The sequence below is a fragment of the Crocodylus porosus genome, unplaced genomic scaffold (genome assembly GCF_001723895.1).
Source record: "Crocodylus porosus isolate Cpor-Errol unplaced genomic scaffold, CroPor_comp1, whole genome shotgun sequence".
Lineage (NCBI taxonomy): Eukaryota > Metazoa > Chordata > Crocodylia > Crocodylidae > Crocodylus > Crocodylus porosus.
Window position 1 is genome coordinate 90,761,410 of NW_017728931.1, and position 25,818 is coordinate 90,787,227.

The following is a 25,818-nucleotide window of genomic DNA, read 5'->3' on the forward strand; positions in this document are numbered from 1 at the left end:
ACACCTTTCAGAGTAAATTGGATGCTTATCTTGCTGGGATCCTATGACCCCAGCTGACTTCCTGCCCTTCGGGCAGGGGGCTGGACTCGATGGTCTTCTGAGGTCCCTTCCAGCCCTAATGTCTATGAAATCTATGAAATCAAAGAAAATTGTTCATATTACTAAAGATGAAACAACAGCCTAAAGATGAAGGATTCATTTCAATGCTGATTCATCCAATAGAAGGACTGCCAGGAACTCAAATGGAAGTGGATCAGGTTCCAGGTGACTGCCTCCTTTGTCAAAAGTAATTCAGACTTCTCTAACATGACTCCAGATCTCTCAGCTATCCTCTACTAATGCTAATTTCTAGAATTCTATAAGCAAACACAGAGAAAAGCAAAACACACACAGGATACCTTTGTAAAACTTTACTACATTTGTAAGGACAAAAGTATTTTGTTACATTATGGTGAATATGACTAATTTTTCTGTGGCACCAGACCAAATCAGGCAATTAAAGGAAGATGTCAGCATTTTATCTTTGTACTACCGCATTTGTCTAGATTCTTTGGAGTCTCTGAGGAAACGTGCATAATTTTCATACAAGCAAATAACATCCTGCTTGTAGGTGGTCTAACACCTGCTTTCCAAGCCAGAGAGGGAGCAGCTGTTGTCCAAGGCATGCCTCATTTGAGGAGGTAGAATGCTGCCTACATATTTTCACAGTGCCATTTATGAGGTAGTGTTTGTGGCTCACTACCAATTATTGTCCTTGACAAGTGAAATAAAAAATTTAATGGAAGACCATGATTATGTTGTGGGAATATTGAAATGGTGCTTACTATAACGTTGCCTAGGAAGTCAGCCACTCTTAATAGCTGAATTAAATTTTGTTCTCAGAGCCACACTGCATACCTCCAGATTTTTAATTCTTTAGAAGTTAGCCCATGTGAATCACTGATGATCAGCCCAGATTTTTACATGCTTAAAGAAATTTTCCACCAGATCATTATGTCTTCTTTAGCTGTGATGGTGGGTCATTGTAATCAAATGCCACTGTATAGGATAAGAACATTTGGAACCAATATATGCCTCAGTTCATTAAGGTGCATATCCATGTACCTTGTTTTTAATTATATGAGTTGTCTCATTGGCTTTGTATAGCTTCTGAATTTCAAGTTAGTTACACCTTGGTGCATTGGAGCCATGCATTATAAATCCTTTGATTTTGAGTAATTTGTGTTTGCATAATTAGATATACAGCTGATAGGAAAAAAAAATTTTAATTGCTTAACAAATACTTTCCTCTCTATTTGTCCAAAGAGTATGGAAAGAGGCTTGTTCATGTCATAGCTTTTGAAACTCTTGACTTTTTGCCAGAAAATGCATTAGTGATTTATTCCACAAGGTTTTGGAAATCCTAGCATTCCTTATTCTTAGCTTATTTTTGTTCATAAGCCTGTGGAACAAGATTGTGCCTAGAGCTGTGTGGGCCAGTGGAATGGAGGAGGGTCCCAGAAACTGGATACAATTGTAGGAAATGCAAGGCCTATGACTGATAGCAGCCTTTCTAGATGGGCCAGAGAATGGTTCAACAAACAGAGTTGGACCTGCAAGTGAGGTGTACAAAGTGTGTAGCAGTGAGAATGCTTGTACTTGTCTCAGGGTGCATCTACATGAGAGATTTACTGTGGAGTAGACTAATTAGCTCTGGAGTAAACATCATACATCTATACATGTGCCCCTATTAGGCTGGAGTAAACTAATTTACTCCACAACTTGTAAATACAAGTAGTATCCCAGTATGGAGTTTTTTACTCTGTAGTAGCACTTCTGTAGATGCTGCTCTGGCTGATTGGGGCACCAGGGTGCCATCAGTGAAAGGGCCACCTGTTAACTAGCTCCAAACAAGAGAACCCTTGTGCCCCAGCCAGCCCTATTGTGCCCCAACCAGTTTTATTCAGGATCCAGAAGAGAAATTAAGACACTGCAGCATTGTAGGAAAAAACATACAGATACAGTTTATGGAAATGTAGGTATCTGCATGAGTTATAAAACACAGGCAGTATTTGGCAAAAAATGTGCTTCTGGTACTTCCTTCCAGGGCTAGATCTTCATGCTGAGATCCCTGAAATTCACAGGAAAGAATCTGGTATAAATTCTCTTTCCTTGATCCCATAGATAGATCTGATGATACTCAAGGTTACATGTAGCACACTTTAAAAGGGCAAACAGAGCCAGTAATATTGCATTTTCAAAACTGGTTAATTTGATAGTGAAAGTTCATCCATTTGTTTTTATGGTGGGAGCTGCTTGGTCTCAGCAGAATTTATGCCACTGTTTAATGTCACAGATTATTTTGCTCACTGCCTGTACACTGTGCTTCCTACAGTGTGATGCATACCAGTCCTTCTGACAAATCATGTTTCAGTTACCATACATGGAATATTGTTACAAAGATATGAATCTGGGTTGACTGTTATATTAACACCACTACAAACAGCAACAGGAATAAGCAAACATATTTGGAATGTTTATTAATAACCAACTACCTTAGAAAATTTTTCTTGTACTACATGTGTTTTGATTTTCATATCTAGATAAATACTTTGCTCTTACTTCAGTTCTAGCCCTCTACCAGATTTTCACTAACTCTAGAGGTCATACATGTATATTTAAATGTCTTACTGCATTCTGCATGCCAGACTTCCATTTCCACATTATATTGCAACGTTAAGGAGTAAAAGAAAGAGAGAGGATCTCTAAACTCCACATTTTTCAGAATCTGGCTTCAGATTAATTTTGAAAAAAGAGATAATTGAAAACATCATAAGATTTGTGTACAGTGTACAGCTGTACTACTAACCAAAACCATAACTGACCTAATTTCATTGGATTTTTCCAGCTAAAAGAGAGTCAGGCATGCAGAATAAAGAAATATAATACAGCTAGTGTATGATGCACATTTTTTTCTCTGTGATCCTCTAACACATTTTGCAGACCATATGTGATATAGAGATGTTAATACTTGTATGTGCTTCTAGACATGAATAGTCTCTCTAACATTGCAGACGGAACAAGACTGACATCTGAAAAGTCCACATATTTGAGATTTATGATTGCAGCAAGAATGGTTAATCTTCCCAGTCCTTGATAGCTTTTAAACTGAGAAACAAAGAAGCAGATAAACAGCTACATAAATAAAAACAGAGTAGTGATCTCACCACTTCAGCTGGCTGGGAAATTTTGCAACAGAATGTTGTCTTTCATTGGACAATGCCGATTCCCTGAAATCTACAATGTCTGTGGAAAAGGGTTGGTTTTGACCAGTTTCTAATTTTGGTGGGAAAAAGTTTCAAAATTATCAAACCATATTATTTTAACATTTTTTTAAATAAAAGACATCTAGTTTGAGGTTCAAATTATTTTTATTTAGAAATTTTAGCTAATTACAATAAAAACTAAAAAGGTCTATATTAAAATGGGGTTTTGAAAATGTTGAAAGAAAACATCTCAGTTGAGGTAAATCAAAATAGCTTTTGATTGTTGGTTTCCAAGCATTTTTTTTCCAATTGACTCTTCATCCTGATTCAGGTTTTCAAAATTCTTCAAAATCTTGAGATGAGAGTTAGCTCTCTTTTCCAAGAAAATTCTCATTTCCTGAGTTCAACAAATAAAAAAAAGAATATCACAATATCACCTGGCAGTATTTAAGCCACAAGTTGACTTTTCTTTCTGTTTATTCTACTTCAAGAGTCCTAAAATTAGCTCTTACTCATGTGTATTAATCCAAGAGTCTTGCTGCTTCCTCTCTCTTCTTTTTGCTAATTTCTTTTCTTGTAATATCATAGTCTCTTATAAGTGACAATGATGCCTACTTTGTGACATATATCCAAAAGGTTGAGCTTTTCAACTGATGACTAAATATAGAATTAGCCAATAGGAAAACTTCCCTGTGGATACTTGAACCACTTTGGGTCACAGGTAATCAATGGTTTAGTAATAACAAGAGCTTCTGTTTTTTGAATACTTCAGGGAGCTCTTGAGACTAATCTGTAGATTACTATCAAAGTAATGACATCACATGTGGTTACATATGTTGATTTCCAGTGGACAAAATCCTGAAAGTAACAATGCTCACTGGATTTAGCCACTCATGTGCTTAAATTTAACTAGTCCATTCAGTGTTTTGCTGGATGTAGTCCAGAGCCCTGTATGCCCACATATTGTTCAGACGAAAAATAAAAATCATGATAGCTCTTACTTTTTTTAAAGGAATGGCAATCAGAAAGTAAAATACAGTAAATAGCAAAAGAATGCTCTCTTGTTCTTAAAAGTAAGCAATTTACGGCAGTCCTTTCCACAGATTTTTAAGGCCAAGTGAAACATTTGATCATGTAATCTGACTTTCTTTGTCACACAGGACATGGAATTTCAACCACTTGCCCTTGTATTGAGGCCAATAATCTGTCTACCTAAACTAGTACAGAAATTGATCTGAAGACCTAGAAAGAGAATTTGCCCATAGACCTGATAGAAGGTAGAGTAGAAGTGTAACGTAAATATCACCACTCCCTAGACCTGGTAAATTTCAGTTGAGCAGTTTTGAATGTGTCCAGCAGAGGGCTGAAGTACTCATACACACAAGCCACTTCATTGTATTACATAGTGACACAATTATATTTGTGTAATTTATATGAATCATTTGCCTGCATATAATAATATTTTCTGAACCTAGTTGAAGATAAGGCTATAATGGCTACAGCACTCAGATTTAAGAATTACTATCTGGATGGGGGATATGGATAAGGAGGCCTGACTGGCACAACAGCTGAGTTCATTGGATCATTTCATCACTGAACCAAATAACAAGGAGCATAACATCCAAGGATCATTTATCAGTAACTCTACCAATGTCATGTATGCCATCACCTGCTTACAGTGCCCCTCTACTGCCTATGTCACACAGACAGGGTGATCTCTACATGTAAGAATGAATGAACACTGATCTGTCGTCACCTGCAGAGAGAAACAAAGGCCTGTGGCAGAACATTTTGACCTCCCTGGATATTCCATCACTGACCTCAGGATTGCTGTTCTCAGGAAACAAAATGTTAAAAATCAGTTTGAACAGAAAATTGTGGAACAAGAAATCATCCACAGACTGGATTGTGTTAAAATGGTTTAAACAGGGACTACAGATTCTTACCCTCTTACCCAGATTAACTTTTGTAACCCCACTTTGTTCCTGTGGGTTTTTTCATGTTTGATGTCCTTCTCCCCTCTTATCTCCTCCTCTTCCCACCATTTGTATTCAAATCATTCACATATACGTCTCTATGCTTGTTCTTTCACAGAAGCTGATGAAGTGAACTCAAGTTCAGGATAGCTTACGCTCTCTGCATATCTCATTTAATTAGTCTATAAGGTGAATATGTACCCTGCCTTCTGGCTGACTTCAGAATAACATAGGTAACCTCTTTCAAACCTAGTTCATTGTCTTTTTTCACTCAGGAGACTTGAGTTCTAATTCTCCTCAGTTAACTAAAGACATTTTGTAGTCTCATCTGCATCACTAAAGGATCTCCTAGGTTTTTATCTAATCCAATAAGAAAAATAATATAAACTAGCATCATTAGATACACAAATCCCTTAAAAGCCTTTAGACTGCATCTGAGGATACTGCATCTGAGGATTCAACCTTTAAAAAAGCTAAGCCCTTTTTCTTAAGTGGAAGAGTCCTAACTGTTTATTGAGGGAAGTGGATGCAAAAGAAATAACACATCAAGATATGGCCACTCTAAATATGTGGCTGAACTTCACAAAACCTTGTATATAAGCTTTCTGAAAAGTATTTGGACTGTATTATTTGGGTAACAACCTGTGGTAATGCCCAAACGTATAAGAAAAGCATTTTTTTCTCTGTATATTTTGACTTTATATTCTGCGTTATAAAAATAGATGTGCTTTTCTCAAAATGTTGTCCCTTAATTCTGGAAGGATCCTCATTTAGAGGGTAAATTCATTTCTGTTGTACAGAACATCCATTTTTAGAAAATAGCATGCAATAGAATCAAGTGAATTAAAGTGCATTTTCCATGTTGGGGATGGAATAATTTGAGCAATTGGAGTAGAAAGCCTGCCTGATAAAAACACAGAGGGAAAAGCTATTCAACCAACTGGCATTTACAACCTGTAGAACCTTCAGAAGTGGGGAACTGATACGTTTCTCTGCACCCCATGATGTTCAGCCCAAGTAATTCTGTAACTGTAGCTTATGCCCCATTCAGCCAGCATTTTAATAATAATATAAAATTATTGAATTTTGCCATTATTTCTTAATGATAAAGACCTTGAGAAACATTTAAGCTGAAATTTAAAAGAGCTTTTGGAAACAATGATCACAAAGGGTACCTATACACAAGCAGCAAGGCTGCTCAGACAGTGTGACACAATGCGTCGGAGCAGACTCAATTAAGTCTGCTGGAGTGTGCTTATTAGTACTGTGCTCCAGCAGACTGCAGGGTCTCATGTATCAGCATCCCCATGCTCAAAAATGGTGGTGGGAGTGTTCTAACTAAAGTTCGTTTGCCATTTTTAAGCATGGGGATGCTGATACACAAGACGCTTCAGGCGCTTTAATTAGAGCATCTCTCAGAACTGCTTTAATTAAAGCATCCCCTCCCCCCACTCCTGGAGCACGTGTATAAATGCCCAAATAGCTCAGGTCAAACTAGGTAATTTTATGAAAATTGTTTCTTTGTGACAAATTGTTACAAACCCTGTTATATTTTGGGGTTCATGGCATGTCATAATTGTTTGCTTGTGTTTTACTGTACTGATATGCCACGTGTGATCCTGGTGGAGAGCCCATGTTATGCTGTATCCATCGATGCTGTTGTTAAAGCTGTATGGATGATGTTATGCTGGCTATGGTTATGGATATGACTTAGCCAGGGAACCCACGGAGTGAGCAGAACGCCTAATTATCTCTTGTCATTGTGTGTTAGGACCAGAACAACTACAATTCAAAACAGCATAAGTAAAAGGCAACTGCTGGGCTGGGCATCCCTGGGCATTGTCCACCTATGGGCAATCAACTCTACAGTAGGCGTCTGAGAATAATGGCTCATCAAGCCAGTGGGACTCCAGGTACCCCAAAACTTTCTAAAGGAATCTAGAGACTCATGAGCATTGGAATAATGCTAAGGCAGGTATGTGTGTGTGGGGCTGGGGTGGTTAGGAGGAGGTCTGGAGGATTTTTAGAGCTTAGCTAAGCTAGAATATTCATCTTTGAATCTGAGGCTTCAGGGGTTCCCTGGCCCCAGTTACCAGGATTGCTAGGATCAACAGGCAGGCTAAATTCCAGAACTCTGGCAAGGACTCTAACATGAGGCTAGAGGTAGCCAGATGAGAGGACAAGAATCTGTATTTGTTTTATTTTCTGGCTCTAAACCTATGGTCCGTTTTGTTTGCATAATTCATGCAAGGAATGACTTCTGGGCAAGTGATTTTCCTGGCTACCCTTTACATGGAAAGAGAGACTTATGTTTCTTCCATAACCTCAATGTGGGCGCCACGCAGAGCCGGCAGAGATCGCTCACTGCAGCTACAGAGTCCAGGTACAAGGGCAAAGGATCTGAGGTGGTGAGAATTGGAGCTGTCTCAGGGCAATCTAAGTCTGTTCCTTGGGGTGAGGAACTACCACCATATCCTATTAATTATATTTTTTTAAAGAACTTTGTTAACTAAAGACAGCAATGAAATGGGCAGGCAGAGAGTCAAGAAACCCAAAGAAACACAGAAATTCTACAATCACATCTGAAATAAAGATCTGCTTAATAAATATATCCTTATAATAAATAAATAAGTAAATTACAGAGAAAACAATTAATGTTTTCTCATATAGTACGCTAAAGAAAGGGGCCACTTTTTTGGGGTTATGTCATATATAACAAACAAAATTCAATCCTTTGTCATTTATACTTCAAGTTTATGTCTATTGATTTGAACAAAAGACAATTCTCAACTCAAAGGATGATATCAATACAATTATATTATTCTGTGCCACCAAATTCTTTCTAGTGTGAATATCAAAGTAAGTCAGGTCCTGATTTGATGTATACAAATTTAAACTCTTTCTTTCTCCTACTCCATTCATAGTGTCTGACAAAGTAGGACGTTGCCTGTGAAGGCACATACCTCTCTGAACCAGTTAGTCTCCAAGGGTGTTTTTATATGTGCTCCAGGGGTTAGTGGGGAAGGAGGGGGCGCTTAAAGTGCCCACAGAGTCTCATGTATCAGCATCCCCATGCTTCAAAATGGTGGCAGGGACACTTTAGCTACAGCTCATTGAATGAACTTTAGTTAAAACACCCACACTACCATTTTGGAAGGGTGGGGACACCGATGCACGAGACATGGAGGCTAGCTGGAGCAAGGTCCAGCAGACTCAGTTAATCAAGTCTGCTCTGACATGCTGTAATTACAATGCATTGGAGCAGCCTCCCCACATGTGTACAGGCACCCTGACCCTGAGATGCCACTTTGCCCTAACTTCTTCAAGTGCATTAGAGTATCTTAGGCTGTCTCTGATGAGAGTCTGTAAACATCTGGAAAGTCTGGAAGCAACACAATCTCTTGGCCAGTAGAAAGCATTTCTGAACACTACTTCTGTCTTCAAGGTAAACGTGGAACTTTTGTAGCACCTGGTCTTGCTGAGTGTTACAGACGATTCCCAGACCACAGCAGAAATTATTCTAGCTGACTTCAGCAGTGTAAAATAGTTCTAGGTTTCAGGCACAGTAGCCTGTTTGTGGTTAGAGGTGGGAGGAAGGGGTGTTGTTAGGTCGTTAACAGATGAGGCAAACTTTGTACACACTGAAAACACATTAAAATCAGGATGAAAGATATTCTAATAAATGTGCCATGAGAGAAAAATAATTTATTATCAAATATCTTTGGTTAGCACTACTCTGCACATCATGCCAAGCCAAGTTAAGGTACAGAGTAAACAATGAAGGGAGTCTGCACAGAGATTGTACTGTGTCCGATTTTTGCAGATATCTGTGGCCATTGCCAAATTCTCTTCCATAGACCAAACACCCAAGCTTGTAACACAGGAATATTTGTCTTTTTGAACTGTGCTTTCATAGTATACAGCAGGAGTCTTGGGCAAAGGAACTACAAGGAGCAAAATGTGCAATAAACACAAAGGTTCCTTTGATGAACTGGGTCTATAGTGTTTGTATAATTATGACAACAATTTATGAAAAAAAATTGTAATACAGCTTTTTTCTCTTGTAATAAAAAATCTATTAAACTTGTCTAATCCTGCAATCTCAGCAAGACAGAGTATAAAGGTGTCATAGATTTATTTTACAATATGTTATTCAAAATAATGTACAGGAACAACGATCTAAGGTTGATTCAGCTGCTTTGAAATGAAAGGATTACTGTACCACTTTCACCTATATATGCAGATACAGTTATAAAAACTATCCTTTTTCCCCCTTCTCCTACAAAATACCCCCGTTCAGGAAATTTTTCCATTATGTTGTATTTTATGCTTCATCATCTTATTTTAGAACTAAATCAATAATTCTTAATATGTCACCTTGCATTAATCAATAGAAGTTTAACATCAATCCTATTTCAGGATGATAAACAATAGGCCATTGATCGAGTTTGACAGCATTTTTTAGGTGTGATCTTAATTTGTCACAGTACAAAAACAGCTGAGCAAAGAGAGAACAATTAGATGAATGTCAGGTAACTAAGATTACATACTGCTTATATTTCTTGAATCACAACATAGGAACTGGGAGCACAAGAGGAAACTCACCTGTTTCTTTCCCTTTATGTCCCCTCAGTGTCTCCTGATCCCTCCAGGCTGTCAGCTACAAAAAAGAGTTTAATTAATGTTACTAAAGATGTTAAAAGAACAATAAATGGGGGCAACCTGATATAGCTAGAGTTGAGCAGCTTTGACAAGGCTGTCTATTGTTTTCTTATAAAAGCTTGGCAAGTTTGCAAAACTCAGACCTGTTCAGACAGCCTACTTGTCATTCTCCATCGCTGCCCTAGCCTAACTTTATGGCAACCAAGGTACCTTCCGTGGATTTGTTATGCGTTTCCTAAAATCTGTATTGCACAAGCATGAGACAAAACATATACAAAGTACATCAGCTCTGCCCAGCAGTTCTGCAGATGGCCGCTCAACAGATAACCACATTACTGTTTACATTACATAATGTCTTATGTTAATGAAGCATGCTCTTTAATAGAGACAAAGAGATACATAGAGAGGCATCTGTGTTAAGCAGACTGTTCTGTGTGTGGTTGGCCTTGTAGATTGTTTGTCTATAACTGTTGATGAATAGGTGTTTTAATATTAGTTTCTAAAAGAACCAGGAGGCCCTGTCTACACAAAAGAAAGCTGTATTTCAAAGTACCATATCCAGATTGTTATCTAGGCACCTAAACAGAACTTAAGTGGAATTCAGATGCCTGAGGGGGCTGGCAGAGTTCACTAAATGTTACAACAGGATATGATCCCCAATTGCAACAATCATGCCTCCTGCCATGCCACATGCACATGACAAGAGGCACAATTTTTAGGATCAAGGATCAAATCAAATCCCATGACTGCCAGCAAGGAGCCTGGTGCACAGGTTTGCAAGTGTTGGTCAGGAGAGGTCAGTCCATTCTTCCTGCCTGATAATTGCAAACTCAGGGGCTCCCAGACTGGGACCTTTAAAAAAATACATGTGCACATTCTGTTTTTAGACATGTTAATCTCACCATAAATGTAATATGTGCCAGGGGCCTAAGTCACAGAAAGTGATCCAAACTACTAGCAGCCACAAACAGCTTAGGCACCTAAATTTTGGCATGAAACTAGAATCACTAGATATCTGAACTTAGACATCCATGCATGTGCAACAGCACACAATTCTGGGAAGTGAGATGCCTAACTTCTACCTAAGCTCTCCTGCAAGTGAAAATGGAGAATGGCAGGGCCTAAATTTCACCTAAGCTCCTAGAGAGGGCTGATCTGCTGGAGGTGCTTAAAGCATGCCTAAATTCAGTACTGAGCACAGCAACCGTGGTCACTTTGGCCACATACAGACATTTCACTTTGACCGGTATGAGTGATCAGAAACCAGTCTATACCTGTAACAGAACAAAGGTTCAGCACACATAGACTGGTTTAAAAATGGCATAATCAAGTATAAGATTTGTGCCCCACCCTACACCGCCCACGGAAAACAACTTAACTTATATCCATTCTGCCTCAGGCTTTCTGAATAACTGTACCTAGCCTTTCAGTCAAAAGTCCTGCCCCTGACATCTCTGTGGGTACCTATGTTTTGCATAATAGCATAGTGGTAAGAACATTTACTCTAGAAGTGGAAGACCTGAGTTACAGGTCCCCAGCCTGAGGGGACACAAACCTACAGGTGCCATGAAAATGTCTTAACCATCAGATTGTAGAATAGCTTGGAGGATGAGGGGGAAGGATAGTAGGAGGGAACCCATTACTCACATTGTTGAAACTGAGCCACTGTGCATAAAGAAATTTAAGATTCATCAGGGCAAAATAAAAACAAGGATGTGGGAGTTTAATTCTATAATCCCAGCAGTGATTGCACAGCACTGGGTCAGGGCAGTACATGGTTCCTGTTCCTATTCCCAGGATGATTTATAAATTTGACATGAGACAATCACTGGATAAAATACATAAATAACCTGGGAAGGGCGCCAAGAAGCTGGGACTGCCCAGACACAAGGGAGTGTCCTCATCAGTGGGCTACACAGTCAGGTTCCTTCCTGATCACTTTCCCTGCTTGAAATCAATCTAAAGTGTTGGGAGATTCAGCCACATTGGTAAGGGGAAGCAAACGTATGTTGTTCCATTCTATCCTCACTCTCACCCAGCACTGAACTTAATAGTCCTGCTTGTGTGGTCAGGGTTGACCAAGTTCAAAACCCATTACAAAAACTTGTTGTCAACTCTGTGTTTATACAGCTGCTGGTACTTTGTTTTCCGTTCTTGCTGAGGCCACTGCTTTCAGCTGATGAGTTGTGACTATTAGTACTCTGCCATCCTCCTGAGATGCAAAGGGATGCTATATGTACACTCATTTAATTATGTAACTCATTTGGTTCCACACACCTGCCAGCTATGCAGATGTGATTGTTCCAGCAAGTGGGGTAACACATTTTGCAGGACTAACTACAATTCTTACACAGCTCCAGTTGGAGAAATTAGAAGTTTCTCTGGATGGTGATGAAACTATTCACATCCTCATTACTCTGTGCATTCATTTGTGAGCCATGTGTCCACAGGACACTGCCTATTTTCATGTATATTAATGCCTTCAGAATGGATATTGTCCATACAGTTCTGTGTTTTCACTTTAATTTTTCTCATATTCTAGAGTGGGTCTAATGAATTCTCCCCTTTCTCATTTTTAAGCTATGCACACACATTTCACAACCTTCCCTCCTCCCACCTCTTTATTTAAGTTTTCTCTCCTTCTCTTTCTCTCTCTCATGCCTACCTACAGTTCCCACTCCTCTTTTACCCTGTAGTAACACCATTGTACTAATCTTCTCCTCCTTACTGACCTTTGAAAATTTTGTATTGCAGGAAATTATTTTGCACATGATTACTAAGGAAGCCTGTGGAACGGTGCGGGTGGGGGGACACAGGAAGGGGGCATTCCCTAGCTACACAACTGAGGTACCAACTTTGTCAAAGAGCGTTAGGAACAAATACAGTTTCACTACTACACATAGCATATGATTTCACATTTGCCAGTGTAATTCCAGTCTAATACTGAAAAGGAACATGGTATCAGATATTACCTTAGAATCAAGTAGTAATGCTGTTAGAGAAGAGCATGATTAGAATTAAAAAGACTGAAATATGATGCACACACAATCCAAGACATCTCTTGGAGTAGATTTCCAGATAACATGTACATGCAATTGTACATCTACTAGGGCTGGCCCACCCGCAGTATGCAGAACAGTTATTTTCTCACTGTACTTGGAAGACCACTAGAGTGTAACACCATCCACCCCACACCATGTTTAAGAAACACCTGGATGCAGATGAGATATCTGCACTGAGTGCTAAGTTTTGCGGGTTTGCAATCTTATTCTTCTGGATTTTTCTCTTTCTTGTTGCTGTATTAAAACTCCACTCAAACAAATAATGGTACACTGTGTGCTGTCAAATCACACAAACTAAAAAAATAGTTATTTGGAACTACTGCTAACCAGACATAAGTTAGAACTGCTGAGGTTCATGCTGACCCCAAAAGAATAAGACTCCTTTTGTTCCTCTCCTCTGCACCACTGGTAGAACATAGGTTTCATGGATTGGAAAATCAACCCTTATGACTAGGGACAGAAATTAAACATATACTGGTATAAGTGATGGGAAACCAGTTCAAACCTGTAGCACAACAGAAGTTCAGTGCACATAAACTGGTTTCAAAATGGCCAAAACCAGTTTAAGATAAACCTGGATGGATGTAGTACGGGGTGGGCAAAATGCATCCTGCAGGTCAGATGTGGCCCACCAGGCCATTTTATCTGGCCTGCGGGGACTCTAAAAAATTTAGAAAATTAATATTTATCTGCCCTGGGCTGCCTGTCATGCGGCCCTCAGTGGTTTGCCAAAACTCAGTAAGCAGCCCTCTGCCCAAAATAATTACCTGTCCCTGATGTAGTATCAGACATTAAATCAGTTTATTGAACTTATGTCTCAGATCCCCTCCACATTCAAGGTAACTCACAGTCTCCCAGCATCCCAGGATGCTTTGCACCTCCCCACAAACCCGCTTCCCAGGGTGGGCAGGTTAGCCTTAGCCCAAGCTGTCTGCTCCAGCCGAGCAGGGAGATGTGCTTTAGTGCCCCTCTCGCCCAGCTTCTGGCCTGGGCCACTACAGGCATGTGGCTGCATTTCTAGAATCAAAAGTGAATGTCTGTTCACTTTCTTATCAGTTCAATCTATGCAGCGTAGACTAACTTGCAAAGATTGAATTGGTTCAGCCTAGGGCTTTTTGACTTTTGTATTTAGCCTATATGCTGCACATACATTATGGAATATATGCCATAGTCAAAATGAGTAATGGCTAATGAAAAAAATGCCTGTATTATTCTTAAAGAACTTCTGCCATCACATCTAGCCTTTGTTGCAACTCCTCAAGAAAACAATGAAGATTGGCAGTTAGAGTAGAGGGCACTTAGAGCTCTTCTTCCCTCAGACAGCTGTCTCTTCTCTTGGTTTATTTTTTTCTGAACTGCTGTACACATTTCTAATTCAACCTAATCATTTTAGTTGCAGAGTGTTCCATCCATCCATCCATCCATCCATCCCTCAAATTATTTTAAAACATCCCTGCGCTTCTGTATTTCCCTTCTTTCTGTTTTCCAAGCAAAAATAAGCCCACTGTATTCCAATCCCTGTAGAAAAATATCTCATACCAGAGTTCTCAGATTTATATTACTCTCTATCTCCGTGTATTTTTGTTCCTATTCCATAAAATTTCAGTAAAGCAATAAGATATACACAAGTTATCACTAACATCAATCACCTGAAAAATAGACTGAAGAACTCATCCATATTTTGAGTTTATCAGATACATGAACGAAAATTAAGCTTTCAGCTACATAGAAATGTGCCCGCCCAGCATCCTGTAATTGTTTTCAGTGGTGTGCATGTAGAAGAACTACATATACTGTTCTTTTTTTGGTAAAAGATACTACTGACATACGTGGGAGTACTGCACTTAGAAAAATGGTACGAGGTGGCCATTTTAAAAAGCACATGAATTTTTTTACTGTGTGATTTAAATGTTGCTGAAGATAACATAACTAACATGGCTGTACTTTGAAAATCTATTCTGCTGTCTTCAAATCAGCAATAATTTGACCCTAGATGAGGGAATGAGATCTAGCCCATGGAGGGATCCACATGGATCCGAAAATCTGGCAGTCGGGGAGCAGTGCTAGAGTTAACTACTTCTCCCCTGCTGCCACAGGGACCCAATCTGGGTGTGCTAGGTTGTGCCAAAGCAACACAGGACTCAGTCTGGGCATATGGAGGCTGATCTAGGCACCAACTCCATGAGGTATCCATCCCACAAACCAGCCCTGTACTACTCATCCAGCTGGTGGTGCTGGAAAGTTGAGCATCACTGGCCTCTAGATAAGAAGTCATGACAAAAGCAACCCCCCCCACCATATTATAAAATTTATCAACTGCAATATATATATATATTAGGTTTTAATGGGATACTCTGCTGACTGTGACTTTCTTGTGTGCAATGAACGTCAGGCCAAGGAAGTATGGACGTTCATGGCATGTCACTGTGTGTCATCAAAATGTGTCTAAACACAATAGGTATTATAATAATCAATTCATCTGCTGGGTTTGTAAAGGCCTACAAATAACTGATAATAATTGGCAGAATATTGTCAAGTATAGAAACAAGAAGTATTTAAAAGCGATGATTTCTTTTCTCAAAATATGAAATAAGAAATTATTAATAAATCATATTAAAATAGGCATGGGTGTATTTACACATAATGTAATGTAACATTAACTGCTGTGTTTTGCTAAAATGAAGTTATATCTTGATATGTACAGATCTAGGTCTATCCATTATGTTTTCCTACTATGGTAAAATCATCTGGTCTGTCTCAGAGTTCCCCACTACCAATGAAAAACAAATAATGCACTTGCTAAAGACAAGTTTTAGGACATCTTATTCTATCAATGATTACCTATTCAAAAGGGCTTCCTATTTGCATTTTAACAGCAAAAAGGTAGAGGAAGAACCATTTTCCTATAAACAACTACATTAATTGTTATATATTATATTTTAAATTAATAACCTTTTGATTTTTAACAAGGTCTTTCAAAAGGATATAATGTATTGCAGGATAAACAGAAATATTACATTTAATTAAAGTTTCTATAACTTGTATGGGCTTCTTGAATAAAACTAATGGTATGTAAATTCTGACTTGTGCAGACAGAAGTGGTTTTAAAAATGCAGCTTCTTAAATCGTATTTTCCATTTGCACTGGTGTTCTCTACTCTTAGTCATAGATTTCAGCAGATAGATCCCCTTTAAATCACATAAACATAGTTCCCCTGAGAAAAAAACATTTTTGCTGGAAATTAGAAAACCATTAGTGCATAAATCAAAATACTGGTGAAATACCCTGCATTAAAGGAGGTTTAGTTGTGTTCACTACAGCAAGGAAAGGTTAAAGTGCCTGAAGGAAAATACATGTTTATTCATAACTCTAAATTAAATTAATTGAAACAATTTAGTGGTAGTTTAGAAACAATAACTGGAATCCAAAGTGCAGCCATGGTGTTTCACTGCTGAATCATTAGTTGGCACTATATTTTGATTATTCCTGTTCAGGGGCCAGCTTTAGTCAATTAAAAATGATGTATGGTTCTGTGTCTAAATTGCAGCTTGTTTTAGGGACAGTCCATCCATCTACATAGCAACTTATCCATCCAGCTTTTGACAAGAAACTTTAAAAAGTTCTATAATCCAATTGGCTGACATCAAGCGAGAAGGAGAATCTAGAGCCCAATGCTATAATGAAATGTTGTATTGATTAGTAAAACCATGATTACATTTGTTGCAATCAGACCTGCTTGAAATAAAAGCCTTACCGCTCATTTATATTTGTACCTTTCATTCTGTGGGAGATTGTGGTACTTTTCCCAATTTCCTATTTACTGTTTGATAATAGGTACTGACAAGTACTCTGACAGTAAACCTAAATATTGTGTTTCTTAGCCGATGTTGGAATGTTCAGATTAAAGTATCTGTCCACATCCAGTCTATGCCTTGCTGTTCTACCGCATATTTGTAAGTAAAGATTAAGGAGGATAGAAATATGGATCTGGAAGGACTTTAGAGAACGACACAAAAAACAGATGAGGCATGAAATTAAATTAAAAAATTGTGAAGCTTTGTATGCTACAATAATGTTCAGGTACTGAAATTCCCCAGCTTCTCAGTATCACATGAGAATCATTGTTGTGGACTGATACTTCATAAAGGAATTCAGCCACTTATTACACTTATTCCTTGCCAACAGAGTATCCAAGAGGGAGTACCATAGATTTGACAAGGCAGTCAGCCAAAAATAAAGTATGTGATCTGGGATACTTTTAAAACATTTTAAAGTTCTTGTTTCGATATGCTAATGAGTACTGTAGTTTGTTGTGCTACAAATTACAAACAAAACTGTAGAAATAAATATAGGGGCATAAGGAAACAAGGGGCAATTCAATCCAAATAATACAAGTGTATACGTGCAGAACCAGCTTCTGAGATTCTCCTCTCAGACTCACAGGGCTAAACTACATTTCTTTCCACCAGGATGTGAGATTCACTCTTCACAATGACATAAAGGAAAAGATTTTCTTGGCCAAGGAAAACAAGTTTAATACTACCATAACATGGTCCAAAACTACAGCTTTCAGAAGGAGAAAGCCATTCACTTCACAAGTTGGACAATTATTTGAAGCAAAATGAATTCAGAATTACTTCTTTCTCCTTCAAGCTATTTCAATAAATGCCTTACCATCAACCTCCCATCTCCCTCCCATTTAGTTCCGTGTAGTTTAATGTCCTCTCAATTTTACTTTTTTTTTTTTCCTTTTCTATGCAAACTTGCCCTTGGTATCTTAAAGCTTCCCTCTGCACCCTCTAATATGCCAGCATCCATGGAGTCATTCTTTTAATACAGTTGTCTTTCTTTTCTCTGTTCTATGTCTACAGTCTCTTCAGATTTTTATATGGTACCCAGCAGTTTAATGTCTGAGAACTTCTAAATAATAAGGACAGAAGTAAGAGTGAAGGTGAAGTTACTCAGACTTTTCTTGGTGATGGAGAAAGCTAGAACAAAGTTGAGAGTCTTGTAGTTTACTCTAAAGGTCTCATGACTTTTCATGGGACTGGGTTCCAGCTTTATGATCCAGTGAGAAAGCTTTCAGTTCACAAGCATTTTCCCTCTCTCCCTCTGCCTCTCTCATTTTATATTTACTTTTTGACTAACAATAAGTAGATTTATTGACCAAACAAGTTACTTTTATACCCCTTAGAAAAAAGGGTGAAAATATGAAAGGCTAGAAAATGTGGTTAGAGTTGATACAGAATAACTCATGGGTTATAGAAAGTGTATATCTTCTTTTCATAAAAGTTACGTCTGTTTATTTTTAATCACTTTTTCTGACTTGGACTATTTTTCTTCAACTAGCTGAGCTGTTATCCCAGGTGACAATAAATCATTTAAATTCCCTTAATTCTATTTTTAAATCAATCACACTGAGAACTGATACTAGTTCTTAATGGATTATTGGCTATTGTTATAAGAAAGAGGTTTTGTGAACAAAACAAAGAAGAAAAGTAACTAATTAAAAGCAGTTTTGTAAACCTTTTGGTTTTATTTGGTTTGTAAAGGATTTAACATATACATGGTTGATATAATAAAATTAACAAAAAATAAGGCTCACAATTCTTGGGCTGCACTCTCTATTAAGCTATATTTACTGTCACCAAGAGATTAGGTTCCAAAAAAATCCAGTAAGATTTGTTGCATTTCAACAGTACATAGTATGCATGTCAGTAAAGTGAAATGCAGGCTGCATCCAGCAATGACATGGTCCAGCTGAAAAGACCTTGTGAGACATGCCTTTTTCTTCTCTGAAAGCCATGCCAAACACCACAAGATGCTGAAACTCTTAACACAATTTTCTAAGCATTTGCCATTCAGTAGTGTTCTCTTACATATGGAACTCTGAAAAAGCTATACAAACTGTATAATGTTTTTACCTTAAATAGCTAGCTCTTTTTCCTTTCTACATGAATTCTTTCAAAAGCCAAGTATATTATCCAAATTATAACTACTTTGGGTTTATGGATGAGTGTAATCCAGACATTGATTTATGGACCCAAACTTCCCCAGGGAAGGTCACAAAGTCACAAAATGTGCTTGAACATTGGAGTTTGCTTTTGCTTAGCTGAAATATGAGTAAAATGCCATAGTTAACAAGTTCCTTGTTAACTAAGCTTCTGAGAAGGCTAAATAAGCTTAAGTCTATCACCTGAAGATTCACTAATACATCCTGATATGCCAGAAGAGAAGGAGAAGAGTGAAGGCAGATTAGATTTGCACCTTATAACGTGCAAATAATTTACCTTATAAGTCTATAAAGGTACAAAATCTACCCCGCCTTCTGCCCAACTTCAGACTAACATGGCTAACTACATCTTTCTATTAAGATAAAAGCTACACAGGTTTAGAGGTTCAGACACCTCACTTTTGATAAAACTTCAGTTTTTAAACCCCTTCCTGAATGTGCAACAAAATACATCTTGTGCCAAACCCTCCAACAGTGGGCAGACAGGACATTTTTACATGTGCTCTGAAAGTGGAGGGAGGGGGGGGGTGTGGCACTTTAATTAAATCAGCTCTGAGAGCCACTCTAATTAAAGCATAAACAATATCTCATGTATCAGCATCCCATGCTTCACTTTAACTAGAATTCATTGAATAAGCTTTAGTTAAAGTGACCCCTCCACCAATTTAAACTGCAGGAACACTAATACACCAAACACGGAAGCTAGCTAGATCATGCTAATTAGCACACTCCAGCAGCCTCAATTATTCAAGTATGCTCCAATGTGCTGTAATTACAACATGTCAGAGCAGCCTCCCCACCTCTGTACAGGCACTCACAGAGGCTTACCGATAATGGAACTGTCATTTTTAGAACTTTTCAATACAGGAACCATGTCTTGCTTTTGGGTCCCTTACCCTAATTCTTATACATTTGTACAGTACAAAGCACAGACTGGAGAATTAGCTGACTTTGCTAAAAATAGTAATATGAGTATTCTTGTGAGTATTTGGGAGTTCATGGAGAAATGAGCAGTTTTACAAGCTAGGAAGTATGGCTGCGTGAAATGGCTAGGTTTCATTTCCATTTCGGATTTGGCCATTTTGGCGGGACAGTGATTCGTTTTGGTGTTTTGGATCATTGTTCCATTTTGATTTGGCCAAATCTGTTTCAGAGTTTCAATGCTGTTTTGGAGATTTGCATTGGCCAGGGAGAGGCAGGCACAGCCAAGTGGCTGCAGGTTCTCCTGTGGCTCTTCTGGCTCTGCCTGTCTCTCTCTGGGTGGGGGGAGCCACGGGAGAAGCCCCCATGGCTGCCCTGCCTGGCCCCATCTCCAGCACCAGCCTCCCGGCACTTTAAAAAAAAAGAGAAGAAGCCCTGCACTCACTGACTGTAGCAGTGGCAATCAGGGCCTCTGAGAGCTTGTGGAAGAGACCCCCCCATGCATCATGGGGCAGTGGGGAGCAGTGGGGATCAACCCTCCCACCTGGCACCCATGCAGCAGCTGCCCTGTGGCAGGGCACTGTGCACTGTCTGGGAGCTAGGACCACTGGGGCTGAGCACTGCCAGGCTCCAACTGACAGGTGGAGCTGCCCCAGCTCCCAGACAGTGCACAGAGCCCTGCCAAGCCACGCTGCACCCGCATGATGCAACAGCTGCCGCATCATGTGGGTGCAATGTGGCTTGGCTGGGTGCCACATGCTGTCTGGGAGCTGGGGCACCTCCAGCAGTCAGCTGGAGCCTGGCACCACTCAGTCCCAGCAGCCCCAGTTCCCAGACAGTGCACAGTGCCCTGCCAAGCTGCACTGCACCCACACCATGGGGCAGCTGCCACGTGGGTGCCAGGTGGGGGAGGCTACTGACCCCTACTATCCCGCACTGCATGGGGGCTCTGCCACAAGCCCTCAAAGGGCCTGATTGCTGCTGCTGCAGCCGGTGAGTGCAGGGCTTCTTCTTCTTTTTTTTTTTTAAGTGCCAGGAAGCTGGGGCTGGGCAGAGAATGAGGCCAGCCAGGGCAGCCATGGGCGCTTCTCCCATAGCTCATCCAGCTGTGCCTGCCTCTGCCCCAGTGGGGGGAATCACAGGAGAAACCCCTATGGCTGCCCTGCCAAGCCCCAGCCCCCACCCAGCCCCGGCTTCCCAGCACTTTAAAAGGGCTGTGAGGCTGTGCCAGAATCTTCCCAGGAGGCATGGGCCCCCAGATCTGTGTGCAGGATGACAGCAGGCTGCCACTGCCAGCTGGGCCTGGTGATTGACACACCTCATGCTGAGTGCCAGGAAGACTAGTGCTGGCACTGGCCCCGGTCCCAGTCGGCAGCGGCATCATGCTGTCATCCTGCATGCAGATACGGGGGCCCGCGTCCCCTGGGAGGACTGCAGGTCTGTGCCAGACTCCTCCTGGGGGGCATAGGGCTACAGATCTGCATGCAGGATGATAGCAGAATGCCGTCCCTCCCCCAGAGCACTGTGATTGGAAGGGACCTCAGAGGCAGATTGCAGACACTGGCCAACTACAGGTGTTAATATCAGAGCAGTCCTTCCCCCCACACCCTTCATCCTCCCTCTTCTGAGTTTCTGTTTCCCTGCAAGCCCACCTCTGTAACATTGTCAAAACATTTCAGATGGTTTGTTCCAGAGATTTTTTGGAGGCTTCCGCTTCACTTTGGATTCAGTGTTTTGGGTGCCAAAACAGGCCAAAACACCTCCAAAATGAAATGGCTGCTGAAGTTTCACATAGGCCTACTAGGAAGTCCAGCCCAGGTCCCTATGGCATAATTTAACATGGTCCAGTATAATTTAACATGGTCCAGTATAATCCTGTTAGATAGCTTCCCCCACATGCAGTTTGAAGAATGGTGGGATACTGACATAACATGTAGCCAACTGTAGGCTCCTAAGACACACAAATGATTTCACTGTTTTGGGGGAAATTAGAAACGCATTTGTGCTTAAGGTAAAATGCTGGTAAAATACTTAGTGTTAATGATAGTTTGCTGTGCTCAGTACAGCACAGAAAGAAAAAAGCATCAAGGAAAATGACTGAGTCAGAGCCAAGTTTAATTCTCAGTATGCACTTGTGCAACCCCACTGAAGTCAATGGAATTGCACAGGTGTGAATCTGCCTACTAATGATTACAATACAATATGTATTTTAAACTCAAATTTTCCTTGCCCTCCCCAATTTTTTGTGCTATTATATTTTCCCTTTACTTACCTGAAATAAATGTTTCCCATCAAAAATTTTATTTCAAACAGACATTCCCTCAGTCCTCCAAAATCTGTCCCATAATAGAACAATACATTCATATCAGACCCTCTCATATTTTCTTGCTAAAGCAATTAATCACACATTATATTTCCATAACACTTACTCAGGTCCCAAAAAGTTTTATGAAGTAAGTCTCTGAATGTCTATTTTATACCAGGGACATTGAAACAGAAAAGAATAAATAACCTGTACAAAATCACATGGGGATCGTGTAGCAAAGGTGGGAATAGAACAGAAATTTTCTGACTCATCATCCTGTGTCTCAGGAGCTTCCTTATTTTATTATTATTATTGCTAGTACTAAACATGTTTGGTATGACAGCATCTAAGTTTCCCGATGAAAACCAGAGCCTCTGTTCTTGACATGGTACAAACACAGATAAAGGGACAACCTGTGCCCTAAAGACCTTGCAATCTAATAAGTCTTTAATTCTAGCTGCATGAGGGATTCATCTTGCCCAACTCTGAAATTATTTTCACAATGTGTAATTTGATTGGCTGAAAATTCTTACTCTTCCCTTTTAAGGTTTAGGTCTGTATCTTATGGTATCAATGGGTATATTACCTTTTATTTCAGTTGATGCAGGATGAGACAATTGGGGTCCAGTGTCCTGGAGGTGTTGAACATCTGAGATATAGTGGGCGCATCTACATGAGATGCTAAATGCATAGTAGATTAATCTTAATATGCATTAGTGCACTAGGCAATGTAATGTACTACTGTGCAGTGGAATTAGTCTCCTGCGCATTAGCGTCACAAAAAACATATATGCACCAGTGCTACTGTGCGATAGGACCAATTGCAGCCTGTTAAGTTAGTACCTGTTATTACAGGTAGTAAACTTAATGTGCCATAATTATGGCGCAGTAATGAACATGTAGATGCACCCACTAAGTACTCTCAGCTTGTGCTGAAACTGAGGAGACCTGAGTGCACTCAGCACTTCTCCGGTTTAATCACTAATAAATGTAGAGATAAACTTTGTCTTGCTACCAGTCAACATTTTACAGAAATATTTAAATATTTGCATGAAATACAGCCTCTTGTTCTCCTCTTTTGCAAGTATGACATTTTTATAGAACAAGTGATGCTGAATTGCAGCTTAGGGTTTCCCTATCTAGTATGTCTCTATCTAGTATTAGGCAGGATAGATTTACCCCTTACAGATTAACTAGGGGTGCAGACAGAAAGGATAATTTTTGCTAGATCTGGCCACAGAAAGCAGTTTATAGCTGTGACCAAACACAAGTGCATGGCTGCAAACAGCTAAAAAAAAGGCAAACAGCCATTTCATTTTGGAGGTGTTTTGGCCTGTTTTGATACCCAAAACACTGAATCTGAAGTGAAGCGGAAGCCTCCGAAACATCTCTAAAACAAAAAAAATTGCATGAGGTATCAAATGAAATTATTTCCAAATGTAACTTGTGTTTCCAGAGCTCCCAGCCTATTGCTGTTCTCAGAATGGGAAGGGGAAAGGGGGGCAGAGAGAGTTCAGGCTGGGGTTTTTTCAGCCCTCCCTGGAAGGTGGGGCAGGTTTATTAGAGTCTCCCCGCATTGCTGTGGGAACCTGCCTGCAGTTTCCCAGCCAGCAGTTATATTCCCCTCCCCTGGAGCCAACAGTGAACTTCTGTTTGGTCTAGGAAAACACTGTAACTCAGAATACTTTGCAGAAATTGGTCCGAGTTACAGCTGGGAGCTGCACTTCTATCTGCACCCTAAATCAGAGATATAGGGCACATCCAGATGAGCATGTGCCTGTGTTTTCCGAAATAGGGACAACTAGCAGTAGCACATATTTATGCTGTTGCTGGTTGTTCCCAGAGAATGCCCCTCCATGTGTGCTCTGGTAGAGTAGGGAGTGGGGTAGGGGTTGCATGTGAGCTGCCCTCAGCAGCCTTACCTGGGGTCCTGGAAGCCTCCTGGGGCTGCAGCAGTGATGATCTGGGTGCACAGAGCCTAACTGGCAACTGGAGTGTGGCTCTGGCTGGCCCAGGCTCCAGTTTTGGGTGGCATATGTTGCCGCCACGTGTGCAGTGATGCTTCTTTGTGCATTTTTTTCATACGGAGATTGCCCAGTATCCAAATTTGGCTCCATGCTGCAAATATGCAGGGTGAAAAACAAAATCACATATGTGGGTTATGTTTTGTGGTGCCTCAAAAGCCTTTGTGGCACTATAAAGAGCAGGTGTGCACTCCTGGGGATGCACCCATATAGTATAACCTTTCATGAGCCCAAGCTCACTTTATCAGGTGTTGTGAAAGGACATACACAGAGCAGTGTAGAAAATGGAGAGTGTGTCGAATACAAAAGACAGGAAGGGAGGGAGGGACCTCTATCAATTACTGTCATCAAAAGGCAGTCAAGGTTAAAACGTATTTTCCCCATTTCTAGCAAGCCGTACTAATGGTGAAAGTAAACAATTGGAGTGTCCATGGAATGACTGATACAAGCAGAAGTGGAGCAGCACAGGACTATATTAAAAAGTGAAGTCAATTTACATCCCAACATTAGCTGAGCTTAATCTAACACCAATATTAAAATGTATGATACTTCCAGATTGAATTCTGGTTGTCTTTATAGCTAAGAGAGAGACAGAGAGACAGAGAGAGAGCGAGATTATCAGTTAAGAAACAGCTTTAAAACTCTAGACATAAATGTGGCATTCTGTATGACTCCTTGCTATGTCCTGCATCTATAATGCCAAGCGTTTGGCTTTTTTTCCCCCCTAATTTCTTTTTATTTAGACAGCACTTAATACAGATAAAAAGGCCAGATTTTTTAAATCCCCCATTTACTGAAGTAAGAACTGGAAAATTAAGCACTAGGAGGAGAATGCCATTTCACTTTAGGTACCAAATAGTACTTTTCCAACTGTGGGAGTAGAATTTGGCATTTAGGCACAGTTTATGATACTACTGTCTGCAGTATGGACATATAAGTGTCCATGTGGCTACAGAGGATGCACAGTAGACTGGGTGCTGGTCAGGAAGGGATATGGTTCTGCATGTACATACTTGAGCACAAGTCCCAGAGAAAACAGGAGGAGAAGAGTACTCCTATGTTTTAGTCCCAGTAGCTGAGTGGTTAGAGCACTTGCCCAAGAAGCAGGAGGCTCAGATCCTTCCTACTAGGTCTTCCCAGAGGATGCTTGTAACTGTGCTCTAATCACAAGGCCCCAAGTCAGATATTATTCAGGTCTCTTACCAGCCTTTATCTTGAAACTGAGCCACTTAATCTTGCATTTACCAGTCCTTGGATAAAATGAATAGAGAACAGTGAGGAAGTTTCTGTCCCATTGGGAGACAGGGTCTGAGCTATAATGCAGGAACTAATCCCTTTCAGAGCAACACCCATCCCACTGAGCCCCACATGTGCCTGCAGATGTTAAAAAGAAGAAGAAGGAGAGCTTTACTTTAAACTCAGCATGCTCCCGCGCCAAGCTCGGTGCATGCCCAGAAGAGGAAGGACATTAGTTGGACCTGGCTTGCTTGATGTCTATATAGATTGGGCACTTTAGTGGGGCTTTTATCTAACAGCTGATTGAATCAGCTTTAGCTAAAAGTGCCCAAAGCCCCACTGAAGCACCTGATCTATACACAGACACTGTGGAG

General features: G+C 40.1%; 1 long non-coding RNA gene across 1 annotated transcript in view; it reads right to left on the bottom strand.

Annotated features, from left to right (window-relative positions):
- The window catches only part of LOC109315577, a 115,904-nt gene that overhangs the window by 41,448 nt on the left and 48,638 nt on the right, over positions 1–25,818 (bottom strand). The window contains exon 2 of the long non-coding RNA XR_002102543.1: positions 9,827–9,881. This is a non-coding gene — a long non-coding RNA (uncharacterized LOC109315577). The remainder of the gene's footprint in view (positions 1–9,826; positions 9,882–25,818) is intronic.